Source organism: Calypte anna, chromosome 1 (assembly GCF_003957555.1).
Source record: "Calypte anna isolate BGI_N300 chromosome 1, bCalAnn1_v1.p, whole genome shotgun sequence".
In the NCBI taxonomy this organism is placed as follows: domain Eukaryota; kingdom Metazoa; phylum Chordata; class Aves; order Apodiformes; family Trochilidae; genus Calypte; species Calypte anna.
In genome coordinates, this window is record NC_044244.1 from 37,503,654 (window position 1) to 37,525,360 (window position 21,707).

Here is a 21,707-nt window from a genome sequence, read left to right on the forward strand (position 1 = left end):
AAAAAATAGTTCTAAACTGGTTAATTTGAAAAACTTCTAAGAGTGCCTACTTTCTGATTCTGAGAAGATTCATTTGTAAGGCTTTGGATTGCTTACTACGTGTGCATCAGTAGCAGAAACAAGGTTTCATGGGCCAGGATCCCAAACTAATTTTTAAACAACATAGCTAACCAAAGTATCATAATATACATAAGCTGAGGGATCAGTGCATTAAAACAGCTCCAGGCATAATGGTATAAAAAGCTATTGATGGAAAGACTGGGACTGAATAGTTTTGCAGTGCAGTAGCCCAGTATACAAAAAGCAGCTGATTCCTGATGAATTCCACTGTGTAGTGCTCTGAAATTCCCCCTCAAAAGCACATTTCACAGCATTCTGACAGTGTGATGTAGGCAATGGAACATGTCTGTGTCACTGATAGTTACTATTCCTAACAACTGGACTGAAATACATTTTGGATATAGCCTCTCAGACTGCTTTTTGAGCACAAACCACTGACAGCACAAATAGAGCTACAGTGAATCATTTGGTTTGGGTTTTTTTAAGCATGGTCAAAATGGGTCAATATAAAATACCAGGACATAGACATTTCTGAGAACTTTAAGCATAGAGTAATATTTTTTTCTAGATGTTGAAATAGATCAAATATGTAAAATCTAAAAAAGCTAATCTCATAGCATGAATTCTAAATTGACATTTTAATTGTATCCTCTAATGGATATATAATGACACAGTGAGGCTCTTTTTCATTTTGAATTTGAAATACAATTTTAAGTTTGTTCACAGAAACAGTAGATAAGTAAATAATTACAGCTCTTCTGCCTCTCATAATTTAATTGTAAACATCTTATTTTATCTGACAAGCAACACAGCCCAAAGTTCAGGCAATATTGCCATTCCAAGTCATTTCAAAACTTCAAGTCAGAAACTACAAAAAGTAACATAATATTACATTGTGATGATTAATTTTCAATTCTTCCACATATCCTTCCAAGTTTTTAATCTCATGCATTATGGCCACAAGTTTTTTCGGATCCCTGGAAACTGGATGTATCCCCTAAAGCAAGCATTAGTTCTTACTCAATCCATTGCTGAGAGTGGTATGGAGTTCTGTTAAGAAAGTAATGAAATAACATTAAATTGTCCATGAATTCACAAGAGTAACATTCATTAGCCACTTTAGAGGTCTAATCTCAGCCCTGTAAACAAGCATGTTCAGAGTGCCCAAATTTGCATTTTCATCTGCAACAGTTTATATATTTCTCTCTGTCATGGGTTGCATACAGACTATTAAAATCTGGCATATTCACCTCCCAGGAATTCTCTGTGGCATAATCAATGTTTGAAAAAGGTTTTCATATCTCAATAAAATATTCTCTGAGCAGAAAATATGATTCTGACAAACAGTGCTGTGGTCCAAAATAATTTGTCCCATCTTTCGAATTAGTGTTAGGTGCCAAATAGCATGATTATGATTTTTATGGCCTTATTTTTATTATTCGTTGCTGGGTAACCTATTGTTTTGGAGCCTAGCAATAATTCAGTCAAATCCAAGTATTAACCTGCTGCTAATGATCATTTTATTAGATCATTGACCCCCCTCTGTTTTTTTCTCTGCCTCTACTAACGACTAATTTTCATCAGATTGTTTTTTAATTAATTCTGCCACATGATGATTAGCATTGTCAAATATTTAATATCTGCTTTTAAAACGTGAGAAGAATGAAACTTGCAGATTTTATTATTGCTGCCATAAATTCAGTGAGTTCCTGACTTGAAGGTAGTTCCATTCTTTCTTTGGAGACCATGAGTGTAATTATTTTCTGCAGGTGCCAGTTAAAATAGGTACGTGCATAAAACTTATTCTATTCTTTGGAGGATTTTTTTAACATCTTTTCCTGTTCCTTTAGGTAGAAGGGAAAATTACATAGGTATCCATTGCAGCTGGCACTTTGTTCTGCAAGCAGAATATGTAATTAAATGATGAGAACATCTTAGTCCAGCAGTAGAATTTGTGACATAGAGGTTTTAAAGATTGTTGGTTTTCTCCATTAGTCATTTTTTCCTGCTGTAAATGGACTCATGGTTGGTCTACTAGGAAGAATAAAAAGCAGATTTTCATTTTCTACATATTATATGCTTAATTCAGTGCTCAACAGAAAGTCATCCCATTTTTGGCGTTTAGTTTTCCAGTTTCTTCAGTAATAATTGGGTTGCCAGAAGGAAAATGGTCGTTTTGTTGCTCACAGCAGAGTTTGAGAGTGTTTTGAGAGCAAAGTGATCATGCCACTGAGCCTTATTTTCTGGGTTAAAATTGTCTAGATGGACATATAGCTTGGCCATCTGAGTTTCTGGAAAGAAAGGATTTATTTTTTTTATACTGCCTTAAATGCTTTAAATTTGGAAAGAAAATTACTAGGATTAACAACTTTATTATGGAAAAAGCTGTAATACTCGTTTAATTCAGATTCCCAAGGAATAATCTGGGTTCTCATCCTATCTTTCCTGATTTGAGCACTTTCCTGACACAAGCTACTATTTCGTGTGTGAGCTTTCGAATGAGCATTCTACTGGGAAAAGTCCCACTTTCTCCTCACTGCATTTTGCTCTGAAATCATGCTTAGATGTGCTCAAAGTTTTGTTTCCACATTTGCCGGTGTAAATAAACAACTGCATGAATACCATAGATTAAGAGAGTATAGAATCATAGAATTTTAGGATGGGAGGGACCTCCAGGATCATCTGGTCCAATCTTTCTAGGTAATGTTATAGAACTCATAGAGTTTTCAGGGTTGGAAGGGACCTTTCAGATCATCTGGTTCCAACCCCCCTGCCATGGGCAGGGACACCTCCCACTAGATCAGGTTGCTCAGTGCCCTGTCCAGCCTGGCCTTAAAATCTTCCAGGGATGGGGCTTCCACCACCAATCTGGGCAAGATAGTTTATTATTGTTTAAATGAGATGGTCCAGCACCCTATCAAGCTGAGTCTTAAGACTCATCAATGTAGGGGAATCCACCACTTTTCTTGGGATATTCCAGTTTCTAACTATTCTCATGGTGAAAGTAAACAGTGAGAAAGATGTACAGCTGTTTTGGTTTGGGTTTGGTGAGTTTTTTGGATTTTTTGTTGTTGTTGTTGTTCTTTTTTGGTTTTTTTTTTTTCTTCTTTTAAGAGAGAAGCAGGAAGGAACAAAATAATAATGTCTGTAGCAGGAAATCCCATCCTAAGTGCTAGTGAAAAACAACTTCTTTCTCCCTTTGCAAGAGAGTTTTCAGCCCCTTACCATGTCAATGGCAGACATCACTGGAGAAAGCACAGTCAGCACTTTAGCAAAAAAACCCTGAAACAAACCTTTAAGTTACAGAACATGCTGTCCCAAAGACTTGGAGGGCTGAGGTCACTGAGGTCATGGTCCTAATAAGGGAGTGTTTTAATTGGTTTCTACTTTTTCTCCCTTGCCATCCCTCCTTTCCCTCCCTCCTCCCCTCCCCCAACCTTCACACCTTTGATCCCTCAACTGCTGTGATTTTGAAACTGTATGGAGAAAACTGCAATTATACAGATATCAACATTACTGTGACACATTACAGATGGGGGGAGCATGGGGCCTACTCCACTACTAAGTAATCTTGTAAATTGCTTAAAATAACAACAAAGGACACTATACACTTTCCTCATCCATTGTCAGACTGAAATAAATAGGTCTTTCTTTAACATGCCTAATCCTGCTAAACAGTACAAAATCCTATTACTCAATGAATTATAAATCCTGCTTCAGCACCTCATTTGTCCTGGAGTGTTTCATTGTGAAAACCAGAAATTCAATACCTTATTTTAGTCACACAATCCTTAGCACAACTGATTTTCCCCTTCTCCTCCATCCCCCCCCCCCCCTCTCCTCCCACGTTGATTGTGCTCAATAGGGTTTATGTTACAACCACTGCAAACCCTGGTGAGGAAAGTAAAAACAGCATTAGCCCTGTTTAGAAAACCAGCTTACATATTTCTGTACCTGCAGTCTCCCCGTGCACTTATGGAAGGTAATGCAACACAAATATAAGACCTTGTTATATTAACATTGTCAGGGACATCTGTCAAGTCACGTTTCTTCTTCAGGTGCATGTCTAATAGTATATCTGTATTGTTTTTACTTAAGGAAGGGGAACCCTTAAGTTTTCTGAACCATAAGTGTCAAAAGATGCTCGCATTTTTCACCATTGAAGCCCCAGACTCACATAATTTCTGGAACCTTTGAAATACATCAAAGCTGCATAACACAGGTTAAGGTACTGCAGGTCTTATCTTTGATAACATGGTAGCGCAGTCTGCAGAAACTGCAGCTCCCAGTGGGCAATGCCTGTCTCCAGGCAGTCTCTGCTATGCTCTATAGATATCTATCCCTGCAGCAGAAATCAGGTAGAGCTGTTTCAGACAGGGTTGTGCAAATCAGCAGCTCCCGAGACCACCATGAGAATAAAATCCTCATGAAAAGCAGCTAAATAAGAGCAGGGTTAATTTCTATTATTTTTCTTCCCTTTGCAAACTGTGGGTCAGGCAGAACCTGATGGTGCAGGAGGAAGGGAGGAGGGAACCTGAGAAACCATACTACTTTGCCTCGTACTGCAAGGATTTCATAGAACCCAGGTCTAGCTCCCTGAAGCTGTCCCAGAAAGCTGATTAATGTGCTGCTGGGACTGTTGTGGTGAGGGACAACATGCAATATATCAGAAGTAAGGTCATTGAGGCTAGAAATCATCCATTCTTCTTAGAGGCGTGCTTCCTGTCTTTTCTAGAGTTCCTTCTGGGCTCTCCTAGAATTATAGAATCATAGAATTGGCTGGGTTAGAAAGGACCTCTGAGGTCATCAAGTCCAACCCTTGATCCACTACCTCTGCAGTTACATCCAGTCTCTTTTTATATATCTCCAGGGACAGAGAATCAATCCACCACTTCCCTGGGCAGCCCATTCCAATGTCTGGTCACCCTCTCCGTAAAGAAATTCTTTCTAATACTTGACCATCTCCTGCTCTGGCTTATATCCTTGTTCCTCTGTCCTGGCTGGCCTGCTTGTTTTGAAATGAAAATCTAAACCTGTGAGTTTGAAGGCAGAAATTTTGAATCTAGAAAGTAGTCTTTTCCTATTACATTTTATTTCTATTTGTTGCCCTTCCCCACCAATGGCTGCTGTGCAAAAGAGTTCCAGCATTATGATGTTATTAAATTTCCTTCTATGAATCTAACTGGATATGTATCTTTATATAGTTGCTTGTTGGGTCTGTGCTGAGAACATCTTTTCTGATTCTGCCTTGGGACAGAATCGAGGCTCTTCAGGTGCCACTGGATCATCATGGGTCTGATCAAAGCTGGAAAGCCAATTAAAGCTGTGGAGCAGATAGAGGGAAAAAAAAAAGCCTGCTTTCCCAAAAAAACTGCAGAATAGGATTTGAGGGTGAAACAAATTAGTGTTCATTAATTACTGGCAGAGGCCATTTTTTCCAGTGTTGATTTATGTGAGACCCCAAGGTTTCAATGTGGCTGACCTGTGAACTCAAAGTGAACCTAAACCAAAGCTAGAATTACAGGCTAAGTACTGGGAAGATCAGCTGTAGCTATGTCTGATTAAATATTTCAGATGACATCTTTTTGGTTGAACTCAGACTGTTCTAAAATCAGGTTGAATTTCTTTTGGCCAAATTAAAAACACATAAGATTATTTCTTTAAGGTTTATATTAATTAATTTTATCAGTGCTAACATGAATATTTTGACTTAAATTTTTTAATAGGTTCCTATTTAGAAATGCATGTGAATTTTAGTTTTAAAAATAATTTCAGAGACCTGAAACATTTTTCCTTTTTTTCTTCAGCCTAGCAATATTCATAAATGTCTAAAATGACACCTCACCCAATGCATCATGTTGTAGATTCTAGAGTTGTTGCAGAAATCCTTGAAATTTCTGAATAAACATTTTTGTCTCTGATGATTTCTAGCTGTTATCTAAACTATGAGATGATCCTTCCAGCATCATCAAGTAGACCAGTCAGCAAATCTATCATAGTAATGTCAACCTACTGTCTTGACATGTATCTGGGAATTAAAATAATTTTGTGGGCTCTGAAACAAGCTATAATTTCATCTATCTTCCTAAATGTACATAGTTAAAGATTAAAAAAAAAAATAAAATTCCTAGTGATATGAGGAAACCAAAATCATTGAGCATGTCGGAGGGATAGTATGGGGGGAAGAGTGAGAGTGTCCAAACCTTCTTAACTATGGAATAAGAATTATGTCATTACTAAAAGTATTTTTAAGCATTTGAAGTTTGTTATCTTGTACATTATTATGACTCAAGACAGAATTACTGTTGATGCACCTTTTTGTATAAAAAAGCAGGCAAACCATAGAAATCTCTATCTTAAACACTTCACTGCTTGAGTCCTCAAAATTTGGCAGTCTTTTCACTCATGAGTAGTGGCTGAAATGTGAACCAGTCCCCTTGAACTCAACCAAGACTCAGCACACATGTAGCTAAGTTACAGTCCATGCAAGCAAGGGTACCAAAAGATGAGGGAGAGCTGAATACAGGAAACTTCTAGCAAAGACTACAAGGAAGCAAGGCTGAGCTGTGCAGGGCTGCACCTCCAATTATACACAAAGAAATTCACCTTTTCCTTTTGTCTATCAGGATCTTTGATTGTTTCTGACTAATCAAATCTGCTCTTTCCTTCTTTTTCAGTCCATGTTGTGTTCCCACAAGTAGGAAAGTGTAATTTCATGGGCTTTTGCTGCAGCGAACCAGAGCAAAGCCTTTGTTTTCATAACATGTTTGACTGTATTCTCTACATTTCATTGATTCCATTAAGCTTTAAAAAACAGCCCTTTCCCTCTCCCTCCTCCTTACACCCGCTCTCAAAGGAAAAAAAAAAAAAAAAAGATAAATCCCCCCCAGTCCTCCTAGGCAGTGGTCTGTAATGTCTGGCAGCCTCTACTCAGAAGAGACCCCTGAATCCCAATAGCAAGGGCTGCAGCCGGGCAGGATGGAGGCTTATTTACAGAGCTTCGGAGGGGCCCAAGACTGCAAAGATAGCAGGAGGTGCTTAAAGGCACTGGAGTGGCCTTTGCACAAAGCTGCACAGCAGCTCAGAGAGAGAAATAGCAGGGAGCTCGGCACAGGTCAGAAAGGAGGTCTTGGCAGAACCTTTTGGGAGCCCCAGGACTGGAATAGCAAAGGGCGTCAGAGGTCATCACTGAGGTGTTTTTGGCAGAGTTACCCAGAGGCCCAGGACTGCAATAACAGGAGGTGAAAAAGGTCATTGGCACTGGCAGGGATGCATGGGAGAAAGTTGTGCAGAAGAGCCCGCTTTGCTTTAGCTGAAATGCTCTTACTCCCTCTCTGTAATAAGTTCTCTATTTACCCCTAAAAAGAGGAAATAATTCTTTCTAAAGCCTGCCCCTCTACAGTCTTAAAATAGCATTCTATGTACGGGATAGAGGTGATGCCACAAACTACAGCAACAGTCAGATTTTGTGTTGTTAAATCATCACTAATTAAAAAACAATGCAAAACTGAGTTTTCAAAGGATCTTGGGAGGTTTGGGTTTACCAAACTCCCAGGCTAAAGAGACTCCAAAAAGTCTGTAGACGACAGGAGAAGTCTCGTTGTAGATTCCCCTGGGGCTCAAGGCAATAGCTAATAAACAGACTGAGGTCTTGGGTACCAGGCTGTGATCTGCTAACTCTCACAATAATGCATTTGCACTATTTAGAAGGTTACTCAAGTGCACTTAAATATAGTCATGGTGCTTTCCAATCATGTAAGTTTAAGAGAGCATAAAGTTTATCACTTTTTTTTTCCCCACCAATATCAGGAGTTTTGCGAGTATTTGTTTCAGCTGCTCAACAAAATAAAATGAGAAAGCTGCTTTGGGGAAAAATGTAATTAAAAAGAAACAGAGTTTAAAACTGTATGGCTAGTTCTAGAGCTGGTTAAATTCTTGCCACTTCTCTTTCCTCTTTTTCCTCCTTCCCCTGAGAAAAACAGTTTGGGAAATATTCAAGTTTTATAGTAAACTCTCCTAGATTGTATTGACTACATTATAGCTCAGGGCCAAACTTTTATTTGCAGAAGCATATAATTTCATGTGAATAATAAGAAATAAAAAGGAAAAGGAACTACAGTTTTACAGTGAGTGCATCTGTCTATTGAAAACTAGATATTTTACTATATATTAGGTATTAACTTTTTCATTCAGGGATTATGACCATACTGTTCTACCCTGTCAAAATACTGAAATCCAAGTTTCACAAGCAAAAGGCATGCAAAATATTTTGTGAACAATTTTCTGTAAGAATAATAGCATAAATATCAAGTAACAATAACGTCATTAGATCACTGAGAGGATACATTTGAGATCAGATTTCTGTTAGGATAGGTACTGTAAAATATTTTCTGCCCATCTGCATATCTAAATGCAGTATTTTACCTTAAATTACTAAATCACTTTCCTTAGCATAGAGAATAAATTCCCAAAAATTAGATTTTAAAACTTACAGGGAGAGGACTAAATTAATTTTATTTTCTATCCTGTTTCAGGGATGTGAAATGATGATGGTGACAGATTCATCCTAATTCTCTTTGGTCCTTGCTTATCAAAATACAGCCTCTTCATCTCTGATGCAATAAACATGCAATAAACACTTAGAGTCCTTGCTTCCAGTTTCCTACACACTTCACTACAAATTCCTTCATCTTCAAGAGAAAAACACTTACAAAACACCTCTTCTGGCTTTTCTTACCTTTCCCATCCTTGCTTTTTTCTCTTTACAAAAACAATTATTTTTGCATGATCCGTAATATATTTTTGTCAGCTTCTTTCCAGGCTGTGCACCTCCTCTCAGTTCCATCCTGCTCCCATCCTCCTCTCACTTACAACCATCCAGATCCCTTTGCTTCTCAGACTCTCTCTGGTGATAACTCACATCAATAAAAATGTCATATCCCTTTTGCCCATTACTAGACCTAACCTGAGGAGGTATGAGGAGCCATACAGATTTATCCTGGGGAGTTTTGGGTATTTGAAACAAATCTTTACGTGGGGCTCTTTTGCCCACTCATAATCCTGCACTCACAATAGGAATGCTTAGTCCTAGCTTGACTGAACTCTCTTTAAACAAGTCTGTATACAGCAGATGAGACTGGATCCCAATAGCCTGTACAGAATCTCTCAGAGAGTGCTGGTGTTGGTGAACTTCCACACCCAGAGGACCAAGTGCCTGTGCTGACACTCAGGATGGCAAAACTGGCGACGTTATGGAAGTAGCAGCAAAAATACAAAGCCACCTGATTGCTTGCCTCTATTTCAAGAAAAAAACTGTGTTCAGAAGACTATAAGAGCACAGAAGGGCTCTTAGATAGAAAGGGCTCTGTGATAGAAATAAATTTTAACAGTAGTGAAAGAGGACCATCAGCATAGTTACAACATATTCACATGTTTAGCAGGATATGCAATTAAATACAAGGATTCTAGTTTTGAATATGTGTTGTTAGTAAGGGACTGGTTAAGTAAGCTAAACATGCATTTATAATCACCAAGTTCACTAGAAATGCTGTAGAATACCAGTTTATAAACTCAGCTGAAAAATTGTCTCTCTGCATTTGAACACACAAAATGTTGTACTGAGTTGTTACAAACACTTTTTCCTTCAATTGTTTTTGTCTCTCATCACAGCACAGGTTCTAGTGCTCACCATTCAGAAAAAAATAAGACCTGAGAAAACTGCTCTCTTTTCTTTGTAATTTTTCATCAGCAATTTTAACTATAGCTAAAACTATGGGGTCACCCTCTAATTCCCTGGTTACTTAGGCACGAAATACAATTATAAACAATCTAGTACCAAGTAATTATCATTCCATCTGTTTTCAGCATAATAATACTCAACTGTATTCTTTAAATAAATTGCTTTGCTGGGTATCAAAGAAGCTATTCTTGTCCTTGAATGCTTTGCTGAACTTCAGGCTGTATCTCTGAGCTATAGGTAGTCCCTCCCTGCTGTGATGCAGCACAGGTATCAACAGATTCTGCACTTCTTTAGCAGATAGGAGATGAAAGTGGTAGAATGCAAACATAGATACAACAGGGAACGGTACAGAACGTAGATAATTCATGCAAACTAAAACAAAGACATGGCAACTTTGTGTCACTGCACAGTCAATTAGAATTTTTTTTTTTTTTTTTTTTTTTTTTTTTTTTTTTTTTTTTTGTGGTTCCTCTCTCAAAAGAAGCAAAATGCAGGCAGTGTTACTGCACAGTTGTTGGACTCGATATAGAACCCCTCTGACAGTTTGAGATATTAAATGAATAATAATTAAAAAGTGGATATGCAACAAAATAAAGCTACGTATTCTACATGGATTTAATTAAAAATTCTGAAATATTTTGTAAATATTTTATATTTTTTTCAACATTTAACAAGCATGGTTTGTAACAAATCTAGTTAAACTCATTGGAATGATGCGTACTAATACCAGAGTTATGACACAATTAAGACATTCATATCAAAAAAGCTATGCCTTAAAAAGAGGAAGCTATTCATTAATAGGATCTTTTAACTTATTTGTTTAAGCTCAGAAGGCTTTTGTTCACATAAGTAGGGAGTTTATAGTTAGAAGGCTTAGGCCTCTATCCATCACCCCATCGGTCCAGCTTTGCAAGGATTGCCATTGAAGGCAGTGGTGTTATTCATGTGCATGAAATTGGGAGTGTGCAGGTCTGGGCCCGAATAAGTGGCTCCACCTAATGTATTTGTCTCTGGAAGATGTCTCTTTCCTTTTATCCTTTGTAGGTACATTTTCACACTATGTAAAAGTTCGATGAAGTAGTTCAAACATGGAATGGGAAAGAGTAATCTCTGCCAAAATGAATCAAAATTTAATTGCTACTAAGAGGTATGCAAGTGATTAATACTGGCAAAACATCAAGCCTTGGGGATATATTCCAGTAGCCATAGCTTGGCATGACTTGCGTGGGCCAGCTCTGCAGAACTGAATTAGAAAACATCTGCTAGTTGGACAACCCAAATTAATAAACATCTCTACTACCTTCAGCTCTAAGATTTCCTAGTAATTTAATCCTAAGCAGTTGCTTAAATTTGACAGCTAAAAGTTTTATATATTTAAAAACTCTTAAGTCTCAGTTTCCCTCTTCATTGTTATCCAAGAATTGACAACCCAAATTATCCAGTTCTTCTTTTCTTTATTCTCACTGGATTTCAATTTTTATTCTCAAGTGTGATGTAGCACAGCCAGCTGTTAATTTCCACTTCTTTCACAGGAGTATTTACATCTATTCACTTAATTTAAAAATTGCAAACTAAGTTTCATGGTATAGATTATGACATCCTTCCAACTGATACCATTTCTTACAGCTCACATTTATCCCCACTTCAGAAAAACATGGCAAAAAGAATTGACAGTCACCTGGAGCAAAAAAGTCTTAATTTCCACCTGGAAAAAAACCAACCCTCTTCTCTTTCTTCATTAATGGCAAATGGAAACCATGCACTTATTACAACATATCACTCACTGAAAAGTGTCTGTTTCCTTTTCATTCCAAGGCCAGAAATCTGGTATATGAACAAAAAGAGGGTTAACATTGACCAGTGTAACTGCAAGGGCAGGTGGGCCTGCTCCAGATACTAGCAGTCTTTGACATTTGATCTAATGATGCAGAAATTGTGTCCTGAATATCACCTAAATTCTAAAATTCTTTATGAAATATTTGACAGTTTTTACATGGGGAGAGAGAGAATTTCAACCATCGATAAGTTGTGCTTTATTCTTAACCCTTTTTCTCCTCCTACCCAACCTAGCTCAAATAGATTTGCTCAGGACATCCTATAACATCTGCTCCTTTTCCTGGATCTTCTCCAATTCCACAGAAATTCTGATTATCATTATGGTTCCAAGTGTGTTATTTCTTTTTTTTTCAAGACACTGCACAAATGGTGTATGACTGCCTTGTAGAACTTCATGGTATATCAAATGGAAGTGAGCTACAGCATATCCCTTGGTTAGGAGAATCTTAAAACCTAATATACACCTTCTGAATTTTTGGTATGGGGCTAAGGTCTGGGAAGAACAACATGTGAATAGGCTGTTCTTGGTATAAATTGTTTGTTTTCTTTGGCTGCTCTGAGAATCTGTTCTTTGTCTTGCATATCTGATTATGTCATGAGTCTAAGGTTCTTTATAGCTATAGTAGCTAATGTACCTTAGTGAATTTATATTCCAGAGTCTTCAGATGGGTTCCAAGCTGTGGTCTTATTAACAGAAAGCAGAGCAGGGTGCAAGCAGCCTTCCTGATAACCACACATTCAAGCCTCTCATTCTTACTTTTCTCCCTTGTTTTTTTCTGTGACTTCTATTTCACTCACAACCCAGTCACAGTCTAATCATCCTTATTACAGTAGCAAACATCTAATCTATTGTTTCTAATCTCATGTTTTGTGCTTGTCTGGAATGTCACTTTTATAAACACAGAGTCCAGTGCCTTCTGTTCCCAAAGCAGAGGCATCTACTGTACAAGTGAACGAGGAATCTTCCTGTGCTGTAGGAGATTTAGGGTTCATGATTAAGGCAGCAATAACTTCCAGATGTGAGGTGCTGGCAAAGGAGTGTTCATCATACAGGTACACATCACTGTTATCTTTGTCCCTTTGAGATGCTTGGTTTAAAATCAAAGAGCAATGGGCTCATGGTGGTTAGAATCACATCTAAGAAAAAGTACACACAGACTGGCTGAAGTGTTGGACATTAGATAGACCTAAGAGGATTTAGCCCTTCTATCACCAAAAGGACTGCTGAAGTCCTGAAAACATACTGGATCACAAGTCCATCCATCCAACTGCCAGGGGTGTGGATACTTTGAGAAGAAGAACAGGCACCCAGTGACACTTGCTCAGCTTCCCAGCATCTGTGACTTAGATGTTCAGCAGGTCTCAAACAAAAATTGTTCTGTAGGTGCATGGAGTCAGATGCATCCAAATACAGATGCTGTGGAGTTAGTCTAGGCATGTTCTATTGGGTCTTTTGTGATCTGGAGGTACTGGGTTTCCTGTATGCATGCTGGTGTTCACTGTAATCTTTACAAGTTAAATACTGCAGGTCTGCTCCATATGAAGCTTAGTGTGTTTGGCACGTGTTCATGGCAGCAGTATTTCTTTCTTGGAAACTGGGACATAAAATGAAAAAGAGAAAAAGGGTAACAGAAAATACCTTCACTTGAGGAAAGAACAAAGGTACTAATTAACAACTACATTCACTCCTGTTAAAGCAGAACTGTCAAAAGTTCACTCCTATCAGATTTACTCTCAGCACTGAAAGCAGCTGTTCAGTCTACAGATGTTCCATTAGATTCCTTGTCATCAACCATTACCAGAGGAGGCATAGCATAAACTAGGGCTATCTTGAGCCATGGTGATGTGTGCACCTGAGGTCAAAGAGATCAGACAACTATGGCCACAGACATCTTACCACCTTTTGTATAGTGTAACCCAAAGTGAGAAGATCTAATGTTAACCAATAATTTGCAGAATCATCTATGCTCCCAAAAACTCCTCATTGCTATCCTCTTCCAGTTTAAGCAGATGAGAAGAGCAACATTGGTGGAAAAGACTGATTGCAAACATGTTAAATGGACAAGGTGAAGGTATAGGAACAGTGATTTTTTTATTGAATAATTACAGTGTCATTTCACAGAACTACATCAAAATAAAACTAGCAGGCCATTAAAGGTAGTCAGGGAAAAAAGTAAGACAAAGAATAGAATCATGCAGGGCAACTGAAAGTGAACAAAAGATGGGATGGAAGAGGAGGGGGTTTTAAGCAAATAATCTTTTGTCAGCAAAAGCAGAGAACATAAAACTAGAGAGCATAAAACTAGAGAATACCATGGGATCATGAGAATGGCAGCTGGATGTCTATCACTCATAACTATAACAGCTTTTAAAAAGGTGGAAAAATGCTTACTGAAGAACCATTCCTCTTTTTTTAATAAAGCATCTGACTTTCACATTTAGTGCCTTCATTGTAACCTCTGGCAAATAAAGTGCTAATGGGTTGAGTTTTCATGTCTGCACTTCAGATTGAAAAAAAAAAAAAAAAAAAAAAAAGGGTCAGAAATGAGCTGCATTTTTCCACTCCTCATTTAAAAGAAGTGATATTTTGACTTGCAAGGAGCCAAGTGCAGTTCACGTGCTTGGTTTCCTCTATGCTGCACATAAAAACAGGAAAAGCCAGTCTTTTGGCTGGGCTTCTTTTTATTGTTGGTTGTTTGACATGTTTTTCTATTACAGTTCACAGCAGGGAGCGTTTATCTCCGTTATGAAAACCAGTTGGCCCATTGTTAGGAAAGAAAGCTGCACTTCCCCAGTAGGAAGTCAAGTGTCTCTACAGTGTCGTAGAAAGGCATTCTGCAGTTGAAGTCAACATATGTCAGAGCTAGGAGACTCTGTGCACACAGCATTAGTGCTCCTGACTTGCATCAGAAGGAGCAAGTTTCCCCTTCCACACGTTGGGAAACAGTGGCATGAACAGCAGGCAACAACAAATCCATCAGCAGCCCCACTTCCCACCCATTAGAAATGAGGGGGGTTTGGGTAACAGCACCTTCAGAGCAACATTAAAAAAGAGAAATTGTGTTTTTCTTTCTTCCCTGTTGTGATTTTTTTTGTTTTTTGTTTTTTTTTGCGGAGGTGCTCAGCCACTCTCCAAAAAATTTCTGCTCTCGCAATTAAAAAATGCAAATATTGCACCTTAATTATTTATACTTCCTCTTTTCTTCCAAAACAGTAAGAAAAATAATATTGCTTCCTGTTTTCACAGAATCACAGTTTTAGTCTTTTTTTTTTTTTTTTTTAACCATCCTAAAATTGAGAGCTCACTTTTCCTTTTCTCTTTTTCCCAAATGTAAATTTCTCAAGTATTTATTTTTGGTAGTGCCCAATTATTTCTGTGGGTATTTCTTAGCATTTACCTTCCTATTCAGAAAATGTGGTGAGTAAAGTGTTTAGCTCAAAAGTTGAAGAGTGACAATTCAAATTTAAGCCATAGGTTGGTTTGCTTCTATCATTTAGTTTGCCTGCCAGTGCTTGAGTGACATAACATCTTTGAGGAGACCTATTAATTACATGCAGCCCAGGTTGAATAAATGTGACTCCCTCTATCTAGATCAAGTAATAAAATGTATTTTAAATATCACCCAAAGCATTCATTAAGGATAGAAAGCTCAGTCTATGTGATATTTCAAACTGGGCTCAGTCAGAGCTCACTATCTCCTCTTTTCAGCAAAATTCATACCTGAAGTCAAAATTCATCCTTGCTCAATGGTATTGTCAAAATCTGAATCAAAAGCAGGGCAGCTCAGATCTTCATCTTGATGTATGTTGTAGGACTTGCTCGTATGTCCAGTAATATTTAAAATGCATAAACTCATTGATCTACTTTCTTTTTAAGTCGGTATACACAGTGTATTGGATAGTTATAAGTTGTTTATTTATAGGATTAATCATATAACTGTGTAATCCTGTATTTATTATTATTAATATTTATCTTGGATAAGTATTTGTTATTATCCAGGAGTTACAAGCTAACAACCATAGCTTTAGGACTAGAAAGCAAAGCAAATATAAAACATAACTGAATTCTCACCTTTTAAAGTGCTAGTGCAATGCTTCTTTTTGTGTGGTTGCCTTTTCTGCTCTGTTTGGCTTTTGTAAACTGCATAAAAGCAGAACAGACTCAAAAGTTCATATTCTAGTATCTGTCTTTTAGGCTGTAAACTTTGATAAAGTCTGATTTTCACGAGCTATTCAATGGATACGAAGCAATTGTTTTAGTAGAAGGCATTTAAAGTGCTGTCATTTGGCTTTGAAATTCACATTGTTCTTCATTGTTTTTGTTCTTTTATTAAGTCCTTAAAAATCCAGCATACTAGATTAAATCTGTGGGAAAAATGTTTTTACCAGGAGATCTTACAAAGATAAAAAGCTCACTGAATATAGCTCTTCAGTTCTAGCTTGTGTAAATACAAATAAAACAGCACAAGTACATGAAAAATAATTGGCTTTAATGAAAAAATACAAACCAAATAAATTCCAGATAGTGGGGTATTTCTGAGTTTGTTTCCCTAAGATGTTTTAATTCCATATAGTGAGGAATATAAACTTCCTCACCAAATTACATTAAAATTCCAAAGTCTTTCAGACTTTAATGCCCTCCATTATTTTTTATCTGATATTATGCAGAACTTTGTCTATGAATAAATCATTAAATAGTATTTAAAGGTACTGATATCCAGCATTTCAAATATCCACTCACATGCATTCAATTGTACAAAAACAATGATAAAAAAATCGGTAACTTTTGATAGGATGTACAATACTTTAAAAAAAATTATGCTCTGTTAATTGTGCAATCTGCATATTTCTTGTTTATAAAGCTTACATTGAGATAGAAATGACTGATGTTAAAGACTGGTGTAACCCTGTCAATAAGTCTCTGATTTAGAATAGAATAGGAAAGGACCTGGAAGTCTATGGAATATTTGGATGGTGAAGGCATATTTGAGGACTGTATCAGTAGAAAAAATACTGCAAGTCTAAAATATTAACATTTAACTTTGTTTATTAGGGGGTATAATCAATACAAGGGTTTAAGTACTTTCCAGGACAAAAAACTCATTCCCTGGCAATGTCTGTATTCCAAAACTATTTTGAAAGGGAGATCAAAGTGATTTTTCTGCCTTGCTAGGTTTGTATGCATTATCAGAGTTTACCTCTAAAGAGCAAGTACTTGCCTTTGAAATGGAGTAGACTGCCTTAGGTATAAGGTGTCTTCAAATCTATTCCCCACAGAGAAATGCCAAACATGCTGTTCTTTACCTCTTATTTCAAGTGATAGTAGTTTGTATACTAAATCATGTTGTCCCAAAATATATTTTAGGATAAATGTATAAATACTCCCAGCAAGGCCACTTAATCTGTTTGCTTACTCCCTTCTACCTCCTCCTGGGACTTTTTTTTTTTCTTGACATGAAAAAAAATTAATGATTCTCCAGGCATCAGTCGATTCTTCCTTCTTCGTAGAAGCATCCCTTGGAAGGAACTAAAAATTTTGATGGTGTCAAAAATAAAATTCCCATGGATTTCAGTAGATGAGTAGCTCATATAGGATTGTACTGGTGAAAAGTCTTAAAACATTTCACTAGATCTTGAAAATAAAGAGGATCCTCCTGAAAATAAGAATTAATAAAAGTTAATAAGTTATTGGTGTCATTATGAGGGACAAATGGGTGAAATTTCACTAACAGGCACAATCAGTGATTCTTGTTCTCTGTTTCTCTAATCTGTAAAATATGTCCCCATTTTGAAAATAATTTAAAAAAATAAAAATGTTAGAGCTCATATTACAGAAATCATGAATAACAGGCTAACTCTAGGTCCCTTTAACAGATCCAAGTTGATCTTTAGCCTTCAGATTGTAGAACTGTCCACATACATACATCTTCATTGTTGATTTAGCCAGTATTAACTGTGCATTAAAACTGACTGTCATGATAAGCTCTTTAGTAAAAGATCCAGGAAATTTCCTCAGGAGTAAATCTAATCCCTCTGATATTTGTCTAATTTGGTTACATTTTCATTCTTACTATTATTTTTTTGTAATGCAATAGCATCTACAGATCTCATGCAAGAACAAGACCTCACTGTGACTAGACAGTGTATAAACAGAGAATGAGAGACAGTCCCTATCTCTCAAGCACTCCCAGTCTAAATAGACACAGTAGGGAAGGAAGCACAAGTATGGAGCACTGAGGTGATTCTGCCTGAGGTCACACAATATTTTGTTAGTAGATATTGGGAAAGAAGCTGGTCTCTCTGTTGCCCTTCCAGTGTCTCTTATATACACCTCTCATACAATGATTGAAATATTCTTTAATATTTACAGTTTTGTCTTGTGTGTGTAGTGTGGAGTTGCATGTAGAGTCCTGGTGATTTGCTTGCCACAAAGTCGATCCCTCATCTTTTACATTAATCTTAACGGGCTGTAAAAGTGACATTAATTTCAACATAAAAATCCAATTGCATCAAAAGGGTAGATCTTCTCTCATAAAATAGTGGGGGTTTTTTCAGATAATAATGTTTTGCCACTGCTGGTTACTGTTGAATTTTCCAGGTGGGGCTGCCAACAGAACTCTTCTTTCTTCTATCCTTGCTCTAATCTCACTGCATACAGATGTGGCCAGTGGCTGGTAAAGATGATTGGGTTATGATTTCCTGAACTGTGATAGACCTGAATGTATCTTAACTGCAGTGCTAACTGAATTCACTTCTATTATCAGATTTTGAACCATCTTCAATATCCCTTAGTATCCCCAGTAACGAGGCACTATTTCATTGGCTATTCTATTGGTTCTCTGAAAAAAAAAAAAAAGATTCTAGGTGGGAATTAAGAAATTTTTTTTACTGGGATTATTAAGTGTATGCACAGGCTACAGATATTTTTGTATGTGTCTTTTTATTGATGATTTTCAGCTCATTTATGTGATGTTGGAATACAGTTTGCCAGCCTGCTAGGCCTCTGGTATTAACAGTTAAGTGGAGATTCTGTACCAATATTTTCAAAACTTGAGCAACCTGACCTAAATTTGACATTGGCCCTGTACTAACTAACAAGGGATTTTACTGTATTTCCAACCTGGATGAGTGAATTATTCTGTTTTTAGAGGTGACTATGCCTCTTCATTCTCACACATTTTTATAGCTTTGGCAGAACATCATCTAATTCTGAGGGAGTTTTATGTTACCAATTCTTTCAACACAGCATTCACAGGCAACTTAAGACATGTTTTTACTTTGCCCTTTCTGTCTGTAAAGAATGCGTGAGATATAGCTGCAAACTCAAGACAAGTCCTTCAGTTTAACTTGCTGGGTAGATCCACTACAGTTTTTTTCTTTGGCAGTATAGAGAAAACACTAACATGGCTCACATTTCTGACTTCTGCTAGGCTTACTGATGTTCCTCACCTTGTTCTTAGGGACCTGAAAACATGTTGCATAAGAGGTGCCATACCTATGTAGCAGATTTTTAAGCCTGACAAGGGGGAGAAGGGCATGCTGCCTGCCAATTCCAGTCTTTCCCACTTGGCTCATGTGAAGTGTGGCTGGCATGGCAGCTTTCCATGTATGCAGGAAGTTTTCTGATGAGAGACTTGAGTAGAACCTTTTCTTTAGAAACACTTCTGTCATTGCCATGTATTCTATTCTTGGGTTTGGTTTTTTTCCCCCTCATTCTTTATAATCAAGAAAGTTTGTGTGACAAGGTAACAGTTTTTGTCTGAAGAGTTCATCTTACTCTGGTAACCATTCCCCTCCTGAAACTCTTATTTGTGCCCACAATAGCCATTTGTGCAGTCCCACACAGAGGATTATGGCTTCAGGTGAGCAAGAAGAAGCAGGAGCAGATGGAATCCCAGGAAACAAAGATACCATTTTCATGCAAATCTGTCTCCAAAAAGAAGGAAAATATATTCAATGCAAGCACTCTCTTAGTGAAACCTTATGATTAAGAAGTCAGAGGCACAAAAGTCAGAAGTTTCAGCAGTAGGGTTTCCACAGCAACTCTAAACTTGGCTGTCTTGTTGTGTTCTTCATTACACTTTTAGCTTTTATGTCAATCTCCTATCTTGATTTGCTGCTGTGGATCTGACCCTTAACATATGAGAATGTTAGAGCTAAGATTCTAAATTTCTGACACCAATCCCTCTCAATTCAGCACCTTGATTTAACCTGGAAAACTATAAGCATTATATTTAAAAAAAACAAACAAACAAAAAGGTAAAGTTAATTTTCTCTGGGAACTCTGAGTTCAGCTGACTTCTGCAGATCTGAAAAACATCAATGTTGCATGAATAGAAAGCTTTTGTACTAAGATTCTTCTTCAATGCTTTTTATATAATGAGGAAGTATATAACCTAGAGTGCTTTACAACTTTTGTTGTTCATTTAGTTTGTGTTCACCTTCTCAGAAAAAAAAGTAAGGCTTTGAAAGGCGGAGGAAAACCAAAGTAGCCAAGATCAATAGGAAAGTTGCACAGGAAATCTTAATTGCCAGCCTGTCAGTTTGATACAAAGTTTACTCTCACCTTGGATTTCCCATATCGACATTAGTTCAGTCTTAAAAAAACTTTTTTCAGTGTTCTTATAGCTGACTGAAATGTACAACAATGTGTGAAGAAAGGCTCACTCTTGGCTGCTGCAGGTTTTCTTCAGAGTTGAAGCTGATTAATAGCTGAACTATGTGGTTAACCCATCTTTAAGTGTTTCAGTCTGCCACCTTTGCTAGTTCAACCCAGGTAGTTAATTTTCCCACTATCTTTCTTCAGCTGTAAGAATGGACGGTCAACTCAGTCTAGGATTATTTTAATGACTCCACAGTGACCCAGATTTTAAATGAATGAAAGAACTAAAGCTTCCCTACTCTGGTGCTATTTTACTAAACTTTATTTTCTTTAGAGAAAAAAAAATAACAGAATAAAACACAAAACTTGCATTCACTTGAAATTTATTGCCAAAGGCAAGCTAGATCAGGTAGAGACTTTATGAGTGGATACATTGTAGCGTGTAAACTTCTCTGCTGAATATAGTGCAGTATATAATGTCTGAATATATTTTTGCTCATTTTGAAAACTTGAGCAATCCTATTATAATGCATATGCACAGAGGCCTAAATTAGGTTTGTGAAGGTTCCTAACATATGGCATTTCCCAATCTTTCTTGATTGATGCTACCACCCTAATACTATTTCTAAAAATAAAAAAAATAATAATAAAAAAACCAAAATTTTTTTCTGGAATGTGTTTGATGTTGTTCAATAAACACAAAAACCTCAACCCTAACAGTAATGACATGGTGGCATTTTATCCTTGATTTAAGACTTCAGTTGTAAAACTGTTATGTGGGGCAGCACCAGAGGAGGTGCAGACACATACTATGTACCAGACTTTTCTACTGTTTTCACTTCCCAGCTTCTCTCTCCATATTTTCTGCAACTATTTTCATTGCTAATTTGTGGCAGGAACCATTACTGGTTCCAGTCTATCATCTCTACCACAGGCTTGGTCTGATTTACTTTATCTGATATTTATAACCCCAACTTCCTAACCCTGCATTTCTCTCTTTATGCCTCCCTAGTCTCCTGTCAGAGCTGTGACTCTACTCTTGTGTTTCCCAGGGGAATAAATATAACAAACCAAATGTATGGACAAACAAAATACCCTAGCATTTCTTGGGGCTGCATGTGTAGGAAATAGATACACTTCATACAGCCCATATCAGAAGGGGATGAACATTTATTGCTGAACACATCGTGGTCTTCTTTCTTTCCTGGTTCACCAGACTACATTGCATAGGAAAATAAGGAACCTTATGTAGACCTCTGTTATTTTAGAGATCTATCTCAAAATTGGGCAATGTGGCAATGTAAAAGGGTTTGATGGTGTTCTCAATTGTTTTGTTATGAAGAAATACTGAGATGACCCTTAGACTGCTGCGTTTAGAGGCGACTATGAAAAAATAGTGTGAAATCTGAAAAGAACAAATATATGCCCTGCTTCCCCAAAAATGATGCTTTAAAATTGACATGATCAATG

At 37.2% G+C, this 21,707-nt stretch overlaps 1 protein-coding gene across 1 annotated transcript in view; it reads left to right on the top strand.

Moving 5' to 3' along the window:
* Positions 1-21,707, top strand: part of LOC103538133 (potassium voltage-gated channel subfamily KQT member 1) — a 471,128-nt gene that overhangs the window by 212,131 nt on the left and 237,290 nt on the right. The gene's annotated exons all lie outside the window — the stretch shown is intronic.